General features: G+C 37.2%; 1 long non-coding RNA gene across 1 annotated transcript; it reads left to right on the top strand.

The window, feature by feature from the left end:
* The first annotated feature begins 212 nt into the window (after positions 1 to 212).
* On the top strand, positions 213 to 14,177 carry LOC115271920. Its single transcript, XR_003900154.1, has 4 exons — positions 213 to 263; positions 10,555 to 10,689; positions 11,518 to 11,691; positions 14,105 to 14,177. It is a non-coding gene; the product is annotated as an uncharacterized LOC115271920 (long non-coding RNA).
* The last annotated feature ends 447 nt before the right edge of the window (positions 14,178 to 14,624 follow it).

Genomic DNA, 14,624 nt, shown 5'->3' with positions numbered 1-14,624 from the left:
TCTTTAGAAAGGAAAGAAGGCAGAGGCGTAAACCAGGGTGGTCACTGGTCCACACGATTGATGGAATCTTACTTGACCTATTGTGGAAAACCCTGCAGTTGAAAAGTCCTTTTAATAGAAGGTGGATCTCCTCTTTGAGATAATTCCCTTGCCATTGTTCTGCATAGCTCCTTGTTCCAAATTCTAGAGAGTTCTTTCTTGTTCAGTGTCCTCATTGGAGATCTGAAGTGGGTTTTGCAAAGCGTACCCTCTACTTCTTGTCAGTGAGTATTAAGAGGCCTGAGGACTGTTTACCAGTCATGGGCTTTTGGACAGTATGAATTCCCTTGAAAACTTTTGAGGCTTTTACTCTATTTGTTTCTGTAACTACCACGTTAACATGTAGTCAGTGGGCACAAGTTTTTTTTTTCTAAACATGGAACTCCTATCTGCATATTACTTTGCTGCTTCCTCATCTCCATCCCTCCATCCCTCAACTTCCTCCCTCCCCTCATCCCTTTCTGTCTTATTCTCAACTTAATTTTTGCCAAAGGGCTTAATCTCTGTGTTCAATGTACAATTATTAATAGACTTTTATTGCTTAAAATATTTGTTCATCTCATTTCCTACTATTTTAAATCTAGAAACCATGAATTCTGCAAGGCCCCCAAATTTTCTGGATGCTTTGTTTGCTTCCATTTATGCTCTCAAGGCAAATAATTCTTGGCAAATCTCATCCTTTTTGTTTACTGTCTTCCTTAACATGGCAAGTAACAGCTAATACACAGTAATATTTTCTTTTCCCACCTCTCTGTCCTTGAATTTTAGACTTGTAGGCATTTGGTCTACCTTTCAAATTATTACAAGCAAGAGCTTTACCAAGTATTTTACCACTGAATTAAATGAATTCCTGTTTTTCCAGGCTCTAGTTCATATTTTATTATCACCTTCCAGTGCCACATAGGTTATATTTTTGTTACAGCAAAATGTCACTTCAAAAGCATGGATTCTTATATTATTTAGCCTAGGATAATCTGTACTAATAGCTAGACCCAACCTTTATAATGGCTGAAATAACAGTATCAAGTGGATAGTTCTGATCTCTAAGCAGTTGTTGTCTTCTTGGCAAACACCTGTCTTCTTCTGGCTTCCCTGTCTTCTTTGATCTTGTCATCATCACACCCAGCTCACGGGGGACGTGGCATGGAGGCATGTACAGAGTGAGCACACCACTTGAAAAGCTTGGCCTGAGAATGATGCATATTACTTCTGTTCATATCAGGCACATGGTCACTCCACACTGTAAAAGAAGCTATGGGATGTAATCTAGCTCTAAGTTAGGAAAAAGGACAAATGAATATTTGTGAACATTTCTGCCTGCTATAGGTCCTTTTGGTAATTTTTCCATTGTTAAGATAGCCTGGCCACTAAAAATAGAATCATTTTATGCATTCAATTTCTTTTTTTCCTATAGAAAGATAAACAGGGTGAATAATTGACACACACCGAATGGCTATGTGCTCATCATATTACAGTTTGTGTGTGTGTGTGTGTGTGTGTGTATGCTTTGTTTTCTACCAGCTGGATAAATTACAGGCTCCTTCAAGAAAAGACTCAAGGTCTTACATTTTGAGTATTTATAGTGCCCTAAGCATAAACATGACAGCATAACAGTGCTAAATAAATCATTGTTTTTCTGTTCATTATTTAATGCTGTAGAGCAGAGTTCAGCAATTTTTTTCTGTATGGCTAGATAGTAAACAATTTAGGCCTTTCTGGCCCACACTCTCTGTCACAACTATGCAAATTTGTTTTAGTGGGAAAGCAGCCATAGACAATAAATAAATAAGTGTCGCTGTCTTCCAAAAAACCTTTACTTATAAAACCAGGAAGGAAGCAGGAGTTTGGGCCCTAGAGGTAATTATCATTTTGCTCTTACCAGTTGCTTAATACAGAACAACTTGCTTAAACTCTCTGAGTCTCTGAATTCCAGTGTGAAGTAGAAAAAGCCATTGCCTATAGGTGGTTTTAACTATATGCTAATGTGGGAAGTATCAGTCACTGAGCCTTGAGCAAAGGGGATTCCCATTCTGTAGAGATATTATCACCACATCTCTTCCTTGTCAAATATTTATAGGTAAGAAAGTTAATTTTGAATTTGAATTTGAATTAAATTTGAATCTAGTCTTTTAGTAGAGTAAGGAACATTGGAGAGCTCAAACTATTATTTTTCCTTTTATTTCTCAATATGAGTTTGATAGTGGATGCTCAATAAATATTTAACTAAGGATTTGAAGACTAGTGTGTCTGTCTTGTCACGTACTAATCACATGAGGATCCATAACATTGCTGTGAACAGTGATTCTTAACCTTTCCAGTTTTATATTCCTCCCATTACTATATCAAAGAACAAAGAGCTCAGCATGATAGAAATAAAAGGGCACTTTATTCTGAGAAATATATAGAGATGTTTATAGACATTGTGTTGTTTCATTTATCATTGATGGTAAATTTTAAGGACAGGATTACTGCCTTTGTATTGATGGAAACCAGTTTTATAGCTCTGGTTTTAAAACAATGATTTTGTTTGGTTTTGAAATGTGTAATGATACAGGTGAGAGAAAAAAGACATTGCCATGGTAACTATAAAACCCAAAGATAATTTTTTTTAATTAGGTTTATTTTTGAGAGACAGAGATAGAGTGTGAGCAGGGGAGGGACAAAGAGAGAGACCCAGAATCCAAAGCAGCCTTCAGGCTCTGAGCTGCCAGCACAGAGCTCAACATGGGACTTGAACTCACAAACCATGAGATCATGACCTGAGCTGAAGTGGGACACTTAACCAACTGAGGCACGTAGTTGCTCCCAAAGATAATAATTTTTAAATTGGAGTCATATTATTGCCAGAGGTTGGCAGGAGAAATCTGCAGTATTGGTTAAAGGATATAAAGTGAAGGAGGGTAGTCTTAAAAATTGTTTTGAAAAACCTACAACGCCTTGAGTCATTGTCTTGTCCCTCCAGGGTAGTGCTTGTAGTTGATTAATCACAACTTTAATAGAGAACCTGGGAGAAAAAAAAACATACAAAAACCTCTGTATTCCTTTCTAGATTTGAAATTCATGTGATGGCTCTATATGAGTACTGTCTGAATGAAGCTTTTAACTCAAAGTAAAAAAAAAATACTTCCCTTTAATGGGTGAAAAAATATTGTTACAGTTAATTTTTTCACACGTGATTTAATCAGCATGTAAGGTAGCCTATGGCGAAAGCAGTGGTGGGTGATTAGGGCATCAATTGAATGAGATAATTTCTGTATTTGAGATGCTAAAATACTAGTGGGACAAACAAGTAAGCAGACAAATATATACAATACTACCAGTTACAGAGGTGTAGACAAGGTTAAAATAAAGGAAAAACCAGTTCAAGTTTGGTATTCAAAGATAAATGGGTGAAGTGAGTCACAAAAAAATGAAGATATTCTCCCCCCCCAAATTAAGATGGGTAGGAAATTCAGAGAAGGGGATTCCAGAAGACTTAGAAAGCAAAGTCCGCTAATATTGTTTCTTATGCATAGCTTTACCTTTCCTTGAGTTTGAGTTTGCACACACTTTTTTTGTTTTTTGGTCTGTCAATACCTTTGTTGCCTCTTATCTGTCTGGTAAAATCATCATTCTTCAAATGTCTTCTATTTGTGAAGATTTCCCTGACCTTCTTCATAAGCACAGTGAGCCACCTTTCCTTTGTTCAGCAAATTTCATGCTCCTGTTATAACATCACTGTATTTGGCAAATATTTTCCCCTGCTTATTTTCTTTATTCAACTGGAGGAAGTTTTTGGAGAAGCACACTTGTTGGCAAACAATAGATCATCAAATCTTTGTTAGTTAGATAAATGAACAAATATTTTCTTATTCTTTTTCAAGTGATAGTCTTTTATCCCCAACAAGAGTGTTGGCTTCTTCCTGGTAGCCATAATACCTACCCATCTAATATCTAGTTTTTGCATCATCTGAGGAATTTAACACATTGTTATATAGGTCAGTGCACATCCGTTATAAATACTGAAAGGTTCACTTCTTGATTTAATTGTTTTTATTGTATAGAGTTACAGGTGAATCAACTTTCCTTCTGCTGCATTATATAAACCATCAGCTATTTGAATAAAATAAATTTAAAATAAATTTATTAAAATAATATTAAAAATCCAGTACATATTTATAAAGACATTGTAGTTACTCATTTCTTATTTGTAAGCAATTAGAACTATATAGCAAACAAAATAGTATTAAATTTTGTCTCTCACAATTTTTTCTTGCTTCTACCCAGAAATGAAATGCTTTGAAAGTATGTAAGTCCAGACCAGTAAAGAAAGTCTTAAAGAGAAAATGATATGTGTGTATCATATCAGAAGAAATTAGTATTAAAAACATAACCTCACTTACTTAGATCTCTCGTATCTTAGAATTTACAAATATCCCTTAGTCTACAGCATTTACAAAGAACTTTGTTTATAGGATTCATACAGATCATTTTATTTGAACCTATCAACACTCTGGTGAGAAAAAATAGCATTTATATTGTAACCCCAATTTTAAAGATTATAAATAAAGGAAAGATAAGTGATTTGTCCAAGGCTGCATATGTAATGATTGGTGAAATCAGCTTTAGAACCAAGCTCTTCCTAAACTTTTCTCATTCTCTATAAATTATACTGTTTGGAAGAATGGTTTATAAGATTCAAAATAATATCCTGGAATCTTGTCAATTACTTAAAAGTATCCCATGGAGAAGGACCATAGTATACTGAGAGACCAATAGGGAGGAATTCAGAGGGTGGGTATTATGGACCTAGCACAGACTTTAGCAATGCTTCTAAACAGATAGAAGTCACTAAATCTCAGTTTATGCATCTAGAAAATTGATATGGTAGTAACTTCCCTAGTCATATCTTAAATTGCTGTGAAGATCAGAGAGCTTTATAAACTGCAAATCATTGTCTAATCAGTATCATCATAAAGTTGCACAATAATAAATATAGAGGACACTATACCTAGCTTTATGGTTAGATACCTGGAATTCATTTATATAGTAGCTAGGAGATGCAAGTTCTAACTTTGGCTCTGCTACTACTTGACTTGAAGTCTTTGAAAAATTTCTGTAACCTCTGTTTCCTGATCTGTAATATTAGGATGAACTATATAATCTCTAAAGCCTTTTCTGTGTTGAAGTATGTGATTCTAAGTGAATCCAGCGATTCTTTTTGGCTTGAACTCCCTAATCATCAGCAGAATAAATTGCCGAGACAGTTGGCTGGGGTTAGGGGTATAGTCTCTGGCCACAGAAGAGCATAAAGCTAAGGGGACCACACAGTCATCAAGCAGATGACAGAGCTCTCATTAGCCATGTGCTGAAGATAGTGACATCCAGGGAAAATTACAACTGGCATTTCCCCCATGTTTGGATGCCTGCAGTCTGAACTCATCCTCTGAAAAGTCAAGAAAGTGCTCTTTGTGTAATAATCAGCATTGGAGCAATAATCATTAAGTTAACACTTTATAACACATCTACTATCTGTATAACAACATGCTATGTCATGGTAAAATTTTTTAAAAATGAATGGTACTCCCCCTTCTGTTTTGGAAGGAGCATGTGCTTTGATACCAAAGAGCTTTGAGTTTGGAGCCCCATTTGTTGTTTCTGGGCTGTATCTCTTTTATTTCCCATTATGTTCACTGAGTAACCTCATACCTGACAGAGTAGGTACCTGTTATGTGTTGACCAAATAGATATTCTTTGTTTAAATAAAATTTTCTGTAAGTTTTGTCAGAGAAAATTGGAATAATAATAATACCCAATCCATAGAGTCATTTGTGAGGATTAAATGGGGGTAAGAACAGAATGTCCTTTCCATGGTTGCTACCAGGCAAGTATCACTTTTCTTGTGCAAACTCTCCTACCTTTCCTTGTATTCTAGTGTGGGGAAAGTAGTGCAGACATCTCCCACAGAGATTTAAAAGTAAAACAATATATGTAATAAACCACAACAGCAAAAAGGAGCCATTAATTCAGATTGAGAGGTGAATGTGATAAAAAACAAAAAATGCAAGTAACTGAAAGCCACTGATGTAACCACTTTGGTCAGGGAGACATAGAAATCAGCCAAACATGGTACGCATCTAGAAAATTGATATGGTAGTAACCTCCCTAGTCATATCTTAAATTGCTGTGAAGATCAGAGAGCTTTATAAACTGCAAATCATTGTCTAATCAGACAGTATCATCATAAAGTTGCACAATAATAAATATAGAGGACACTATACCTAGCTTTGTGGTTAGACACCTGTGGTTAGATAGCTTTGTTGTTGCTCAAAATTGAAGAGTACTATAGATTAGAATTACAGAGAATGTGTTGGGGAGTATCCAGAGTGACCAAACAGCAGGGTCTTTTGTTTGTTTGTGTTTAAATAAAGATGGCAGTATGTAAGAAAGAAAGCTTACAGGTGGGAGTGCTAGAGATCCAAGTTCAAGTTATATCTCTGATACTTGTACGTTGTGAGAACAGGAGCAAGTAATTTAATCTCTACAAGCATCAAATGCTATCATTTAAAACAAAATATAGATAAAAATACTGATTTTATAGAGTGGTTGTGAGGAGTAAGTGAAATTATGTACCCAGTACACTGCAAGAATAGACTATTTTAACAGTGTTCAAAATGCAGTAGACAATCAATATGAATCTATTGATAACTCAAATCATCGAATTAATAAGTAATTGGGATAATATCACTTCAGAAGGGAGATATGATTATTTAAGTGGACTTACCTATGACAGTAGGTACACAAAACATATTGTCTTTTTTTTGACTTAGAAAGATTATTAGAAACGCATTAGAATTTTTCACTACAATCCATATTATTAGGATCAACTGAACTTTTGGAGGTCTGGTAGATGAGCTCAAGTAGGAATAATTTGGAAACAACATTACATGTAAACACTCAAAATTCAGAGAATGTCTTGATTTCTCTATTACTTACTGCTTAGAACACTTTATTGGTAAGATTAGAAGAGCTGGCTTCATGAGCATGTGACCAATGTAGTGTTCAGAGCCTGGCATTCAGAAGGGCCTTTCCTGTGGGATCGAAACCCAATGGTTGCCATCTTGAAATTCTTAATAACTTGGTCTTTGAATTTGTATGTGAATTCTGATGGCACAATGGAACATTCCCTGGGGAACTGGAACTTTGGCTCATAAATGATACCACCTCCTACCTCTTCTCCACCTTCCTGGGATAGGCTTCTCTGTTGCCTGCTTTCTGTTCCCTGGTCCCCTAGGTCCCTGCCTGGCTTCCCCTTCCTGACCCTGCTTCGGAACTTGATGGTCTCCACCCAGGGTGTCAATTTGATCACATGAATGGGGGTTCCATGTTCTTCTATTGCAATGCCACTGCCTCTCCCTGATTTGGACAAATGGATTTAGAGTCAGGCACACATCCTGCACTTGGTGCTAGGCAAGATGGCGCTACCCCTGAACTTGCTGGCAGTGTGGTTGCACATTCAGCAGGTGTCTCAGCATGGCCCTCATACTCATTCCCTTAATCTGGATACTGAGCACATCCTGAAACAAGGAGATGTTTCAGTGTCTGAGTGGTCATCCCCCTGTCCTAGGTGAAGTGGTGAGGCCTTGGGAAGGAGAGATAAACTTGCCTGCCCTCAGGCAGGGCCTTGTATTCACATATTCCATTGGGTCTTACAAATGAGGTAGCAAGTCCTGAATGTTAGGCATTCAATATAGCTGAACACATATTCTATAATTTGATGAACGTTTGTCCCCATCATACACACACATTTAGACCTCGGAAGCGTCTCTGAGTATGGAGCCCCTATGTCTGCCTTTGTCTCAAATACCTCCAACTCAAATGGCCTAATTAACACTCAGATTCACTACCACACAACCCTCTTGCCTGACTCCCAGTCTGATTATTTTCCAAGAATGTCATGGTCATCTTATTCCCTTTTACAGTCTAAGAACTCAGAGCCATATTTGAAAATTTTGTCTTTCACCCCTTTAGGTGATACACATCAATTACACCTCATTGAATTTAGTTTCAAAATATCTCTTTAATTTAGCCATTTCTCTTTGTCCTCACTATCATTATTTTTTTTACTCATTTTGAGAGAGAGGAAGAGAAAGAGAGACAGAGAGAGAGCGAGCAAGCTAGCAAAGGGGGGAGGGACAGAAAGAGAGGGAGAGAGAGAGGGAATATCCCAAGCAGGCTCCATGCTGTTAACACAGAGCCCAACATCGATGCGAACCCACCAACCATCAGCCAAAACCAGAGTTAGACACCCACCCAACTGAGCAACTCAGGCACCCCCTTACTATCATCATCTTAATGCAAGTTTGCTTAACTTGTGTGATCAACTATGTCCACTCTCTCCTACGTTTGGCAACTAGGATGATCTTTTACAAAGCAAATCTGATCACATTACTTTGCTTACATTAAACTCTTAATGGCTTCTGATTTCTCTTAGGAAAAAAAGAGCAAATTCTTAACTTGGTTTACAGCATCTATCACCCCCCGCATGATATGTCATCCCCTGTCTATCCCTTCAGCCTTGTCATACATCATTCTCCTTGATACTGCCTTTCTTTGGCCACACATTGCTCTTTCTAACTCTACTGAATGTCAGTGTGCCCATGCCAGCTTAGTAACTTACCTTCCCAACCTTCTAATCAACTCCAACTTTTCTTCAGATTGTAGTTCACTTACTGCTTCCTGGGAAGAACCTGGCCTCATTATTATGACTATCACACAATATAGAGCACAATGTAGTATGTCCTGATAATAATATATTTAATCTTTTAATTTATATGTGTGATTCTTTGATTAATATCTGCCTCCCCTCACTAGACCATGGCCAGATAAATTGTATCTCCAGGGTTTCTCACATGAATGAAACATAGTAGCTCCTTAATAAGTATTGATTAAATTCATTGAATGAATGAAAGTATATTTGGCATGTTTTTCTTTAACAAAACCTTTAGGACAAATAATACCTGCTGTTCCCACCATGTAGTATGTGGTGTGACTAGAAGTTGCAGGTTAAGGCTATGGAACTTTTGGAATATCATTTGATCTCTTTGCATCTTAGAGGTACTAGATGTTCAGCCTCTGGATTTTTTTAGGGTGTAAATTGTTCACCAAGTATAGTGAGAATAGAGATGTATGCACACTTGTGTGTATATGTATGTGAATATATATGAGCTTAATATTTTATTCCAGTGTTTTGTTTGTCTTTCTCTTTTGGTAAGATCAAAGCCTCTCCTAGAAAATATTCTGGTTTCTACACTAACACACTTCTGCTTCTGCACTTCCACTTAGGAACCTGCCACCCCAGCAGCCTTGGACAGTCTGTAACTGACTGAATTGGGCCCTCAGGCATTGCTCCATCCCCGTGTCTATTTAATTCTCATTTCCCTAGCAGTCAGGCTATTGGCCTTGTCTGCATTTTTAGTCTCTTGAACTTTGTTATCAAATTCAATTGTCCAGTTTATTTGTCTGTCTTCTTTATACAATTATAAATATTTTGAAGGTAGGAACAGTTTCTCTTGAAAGTTATATTCCCTAGACCTTAATCTGTAGGGTTGTCACATATTTGCTCGAGGAATGATAAAATTAGACCTTGTAAATATGTAGGATATGATCATGTAGGACTCCTCCCCTTATCTTAGCATTGCCCTATCTGACTAAGCATATTTCAGGAACTTTAAGGAGAAGATTCAGCTTTTCAGATGTTCATTTCTCTTTTTTCTCTACTATACATGTTCCAGATTTAAGATTTGCAAAACAGAGCATTTCAAGACATTGGCAATAATTAGGACCCTTTCATACTTCTTCAGTGGTGTTCACAAATGGAACTCAGAGTTTTAGAGTCAGGAAACTCAGGGCGAAGCCTTGGTAACGCCATCTCTTATCTCTGAGTGTCTGAAACAGTCAATTATCTTTAATTCTTCATTAATAGAGGAGGCTTGGTGATAACGATTTTGCACGGTGGTTGTCAGAATCAAGTGGAGTTTTATAAGTGAGGCCACTTTATGAAGAATAAGACACATTGTTATGCTTGTTATGTATTTTCACCTACTGATTTATGAGCTCTTTGATTTCTAAAGACTACAAATGTAACTTTTTGCAATATGATTAACACACATCTATTTGGAAAGGTATTTACTTTATAACAATTCTGTGAATACAGTGTCTGTAGGAGATTACCAGGGAGAATTCTTAGTCTATGATTTTAAAATACTGAGTATAAAAGATGGGTGCATATCAACTATAAGATGATGTTGATCATAGTAAATTTTCTGTGTTTCTCATGTTAAATTTAAATGATAACAGTGCCTCATTTGATGTTCAAAGCAGCAGGATGCTGAGGTGTAATACCATTGTGTAGTAGATCATACTGAGAAATTAATGAGGGCACCATTAATTTTGTTTTTCTTCCTCCTTCTCCTCCTCCTTCCTCCCTTCTTCCCCCCTCCATTCCTTCCTTTTTTTTTTTTTTTTCTTCTTCAGGGCAACAAAACCAGCCAAGATCTTGTGATGGAATTTCTCATTGCATATAATCCAGAGACAAGATAGCTCTTTCAAATCGTGCGAAATGAAACTTACTAATTTTTTGTAACAATTCATAAGAATATTTTATTTATCGTAAGTGATTATGCTTACTAGTTTTGTTCCAGGAAGCATGCTCTTTTTTTGTCCATGGAGTTAAAATGCACACAGTTGTTGGTACAATTTTGTTCTTATATTAGAAAGTAAAATGTCTTAGTCTAATAGAAATTTATGGGGGAATTATTTTTCTGCATTTAAACAGAATACTTTGCACAAGGAAAATACTCCAATGACAAAAGCCTTGCTTGTTTCTAATATCAGTGTCTATTTTTTTTTCTTTTCAAGAGGAAAAAGAAAGTCATCAGAAATAGTGATTTCTTTAGTGGTTTTGGGAAAAGAGCTTTCCACCATGAAAATTTTGACAATCTCTGTGAAATCAATGCATAATTAATGGTAACTGCAAGCTATTCATGTTTATAGGGTCTAATATATTAGAATAATAGACTTGGCCATGACAGCTTCTTCTAAATATTTCTCAGCATAGTGCTAGCATAGATAACAAGCAAATCAACTGTGTATAATAATGAGATTTAACTTAAAATTTCTGTGCAGGATCTAGACACAAAATTACTGGTGTTAAAGGCCGGTGATTACTTAATTCTCCTTCATTCCACCCTCATTAATTAAAATAATTTTAGTCCACTGGCTTAATCATGAGATTTTCCTAAACTATAATTATATTTAAATTTTTTTTGACATACGAGTACATATTCTCATAAAGTGATGATTATTGGAAAAAGTACTTAGAATTAAGCTTTATAGTGTATTTTGAAGTTCAGTGGGGAATAACTTTTATAAAACATTTCTGTAGTCTCATAATGATTTTTAAAATTATCCTAAACTTATATTTCTGCCTTCCTTTAGACACGTTGTGAATAAACACAGAGCCTGTAGTCTATGCCTGGACCCCTTTTAAACAAACAAGTGAATGAATTATATGTGTTTTTGCTATCTGCTAAGGATGTGTACTTGTTTTCCTCAATGTCTATGTGAAGGAAAAAATGCATTGAAAAATTGCTATTTTCTCGAATTTGTGAGGTAAATTTCTTGTTTAATTATTTCAATAATTCTAACTTTATACATGAAGAAACTGAGTCTCAGAAATTTAGTGACTCGTGCCAGGTTCTATGTTGAGAATGAATGGCTCAGGGTCCAACCTGGGTATTTTGATGCAAAACGTCAGGCTTCTCCCTTTGTATTGTTACTGCCAGGCTGGCAAAGGGTGCTCCAGAATGAGTGCATGCATGCACCCCCGTTTGAAAGTCCTTTACCTCTTCCAGCTGATTTCTTTTGACACTCTGTCACAGACGCAGACCATGATCAATGACATTCTATGTTGAAGCGTCATGTGCAAGGAAAAGACTTGAAAAGAAACTGATATCCTATCTGCAACATGAACACACAGAGCAAATTTGTTGAAAATTACCCAGGTACCTTAGGTAGATGAATTATCAGCAGGAGGAGAACATGAAGTAGTTGCCAGATTATTTTTCTACTGTGAAATAAGGCTCTGATATGTGGAGCCAATCACATTTTCAAAAGAGTATGCAAGTTAAATGATGTCTTTGGGACATCATCTGCTATGTATGCATAATATGAAAAGGGCATGCCATCTCCATTGATAAAAGTAAATCTGGTTGCACAAACAGAAAACCTTTAAATTGCCAGTGGCCTATGACAACATACGTTTTTCACTCAACACAGTCTGATGCATTGTTCCTAGTCAGGTGGCACTTAGGGCCCCAGGTGTGTTCATAGTCCCACACTCATAGATATCAGGAGCCTTCTCTGTTTAACCAGAAGATAGAAACTACAGCAAATTCAAACTTTATCCTTAGTCACTTTTACTAGAATGATATGCTCACTTCAACTCATGTCTTACTGGCTAGAACTAATCACAGGGTCCTGCCTCCATATAGGAGGTGGTGGGAAATGTAGTCCCTGGTTGAATAACCACTCTCTGCATTAAATACATCTTGGAGGGGAAAAAGGATTAAGTGATGACTAACTGCCTCTACCAAAGTATCAGCTTACTATCTTATGGGCAATGTTAATGTTAAGAACACTTACAGAAAAATAAAAAGCAGATAGTCCACTGCCAAAGCAAAGGAATAGATGAGGTGACGGTGTGGAAGAAAAACAGTTAAAATGTAGTCATGATACATGAATAGTAAATGGTGCGGGAGTTCAGGGTAATTTGCAGAGGGAGTGGATATTTGAACTTTGCCTTGGATGAACAAAAAGATTAAACTGATTTGGAAGACGAATTAGGGAGACACCAGTCATTTATGAAGCACTGACTATGGGTGTGTGTGTGTGGGGGGGTGGTGATTGGTGGAGGCTGGCACTGGCAGTAAAAGGATTCACCCAAGGCAGAACAAAAGAGATAAAACTTTATTGAATACCCTGCAAGGGAGCAGAAGCCAGGGCAGCAAAGGAAAGACTGTCTGCCAGGAGGCAGTGGTCAGGAGCTGCAGTTAAGGGCGAGGGGCAGGGGAGGGCAATGAGAAGGTGTGGGAGTGTATGGAATTTTACTTTTTTGGTGCCTGTGCCCCTTGTGAGTAGCCCATTTGTCAGGTAGCACTTATAGATATTTTGAGGTGGGTCTCCTAAGAGTCTCTTTGCATTCAGCCTAGTGGTCACTGTGGGTCCTTTCATCTTACTCAGGTTTCCATTGTTCAAACCTGTTGCCTAAAAGCAGCCTCTATACTTACCATGGTCAAGAAACCTGTTAAATGCTTTACACATGACATCTCATTTAACCATCAAAATCATACAAGGTTGCTATTGCCAAGTCTCTCTTTGTAGAGGAAAATATATTAAAAAAACTAAGAGAGATTTAGACACATAGCCTATATGCACAGCTAGTGGCTGTGAAATGGCTAGTGGGAAACACACTCCTGCATGTGCTCTCCTCTCAGTATTTTACTACTGTGCTGCTTCACTTCTGATACCAGGTGGATGGGCTTTCCTTACAGTCCAGCATTTCTGCTCCACCATTTTAGTGTCTCACAAATAGTGTCAGACTCCACAGATTAAGGGCTCAGTCCTACAACTACCCCAGCTTCAGATTCCAATCACAAGTCCAGAATGTCACCTGTACTTCTGACAAACTGGCTATAGATCAGAGGTTTCCATAATCTCTTCCTTGGGTTCAATTAATGTGCTAGAGCAGCTCACAGAGTTCAGGAAAACATTTCATCAGATTACCAGATTATTATAAAGTGTACAAATCAAGAATGGCTAGATGGAAGACATTCATAGGACAAGGTATGTGGGAAGGAGCATGGAGCTTCCACACCCTCTTTGGGTGTGTTACCTCCGTGCACCTCCAGGTGTTTACTCACCAGGATGCTTTCTGATCCCATCCTCTTAGGTTTTTATAAAGGCTTCATTACAGAGGCATACTCGATTACATTATTGTCCAGTGATCATTGAATTCATTTTTCAGCTCTTCTCCCCTCCCCAGCATTTGGAAGGAAGGCTGAAAGTTCTAACCATCATCAGTTCCCCTGGCAACTGGCTACATCCTCTGGTGCTTTCCAAAAGCCATCTTATAAACATAAACTTAAAGGTGATTGAAAGGGTTTGTTTTGAATATCAAAAGATACTTTATGGTTCTTACTAGGAAATTCTAAAGGTTTTAGGAACTCTGTGCCTGACACAGGGCAAGACCGCATATATATTTCTTATTACAGTTTATAGTATCAGACCAAATTCTGCACAACTCAAAATCTTGTATGCTAAGAACAAACAGATAAGTTGAAATCTATTGAAATGTCCTGTTCCAGACACAATTGCCCTTCATTAACATCTCACTCCAGCTTCCTAAAAGTCATACAAATTTCAGCTATGGTGGGAAACAGTTAAGGAGGGGGACTCATGGGGAAATCTGTTGGATAATGCACCATACCATAAATACGTTTTCTCTGATAATGACTTAAAAAACAGATCCTTATGGAGAGGGGTGG

This window comes from Suricata suricatta, chromosome 11, assembly GCF_006229205.1.
Source record: "Suricata suricatta isolate VVHF042 chromosome 11, meerkat_22Aug2017_6uvM2_HiC, whole genome shotgun sequence".
NCBI classification, from domain to species: domain Eukaryota; kingdom Metazoa; phylum Chordata; class Mammalia; order Carnivora; family Herpestidae; genus Suricata; species Suricata suricatta.
The sequence above is the reverse complement of the archived record's forward strand: the minus strand, read 5'-3'. Positions and strand labels throughout refer to the sequence as shown.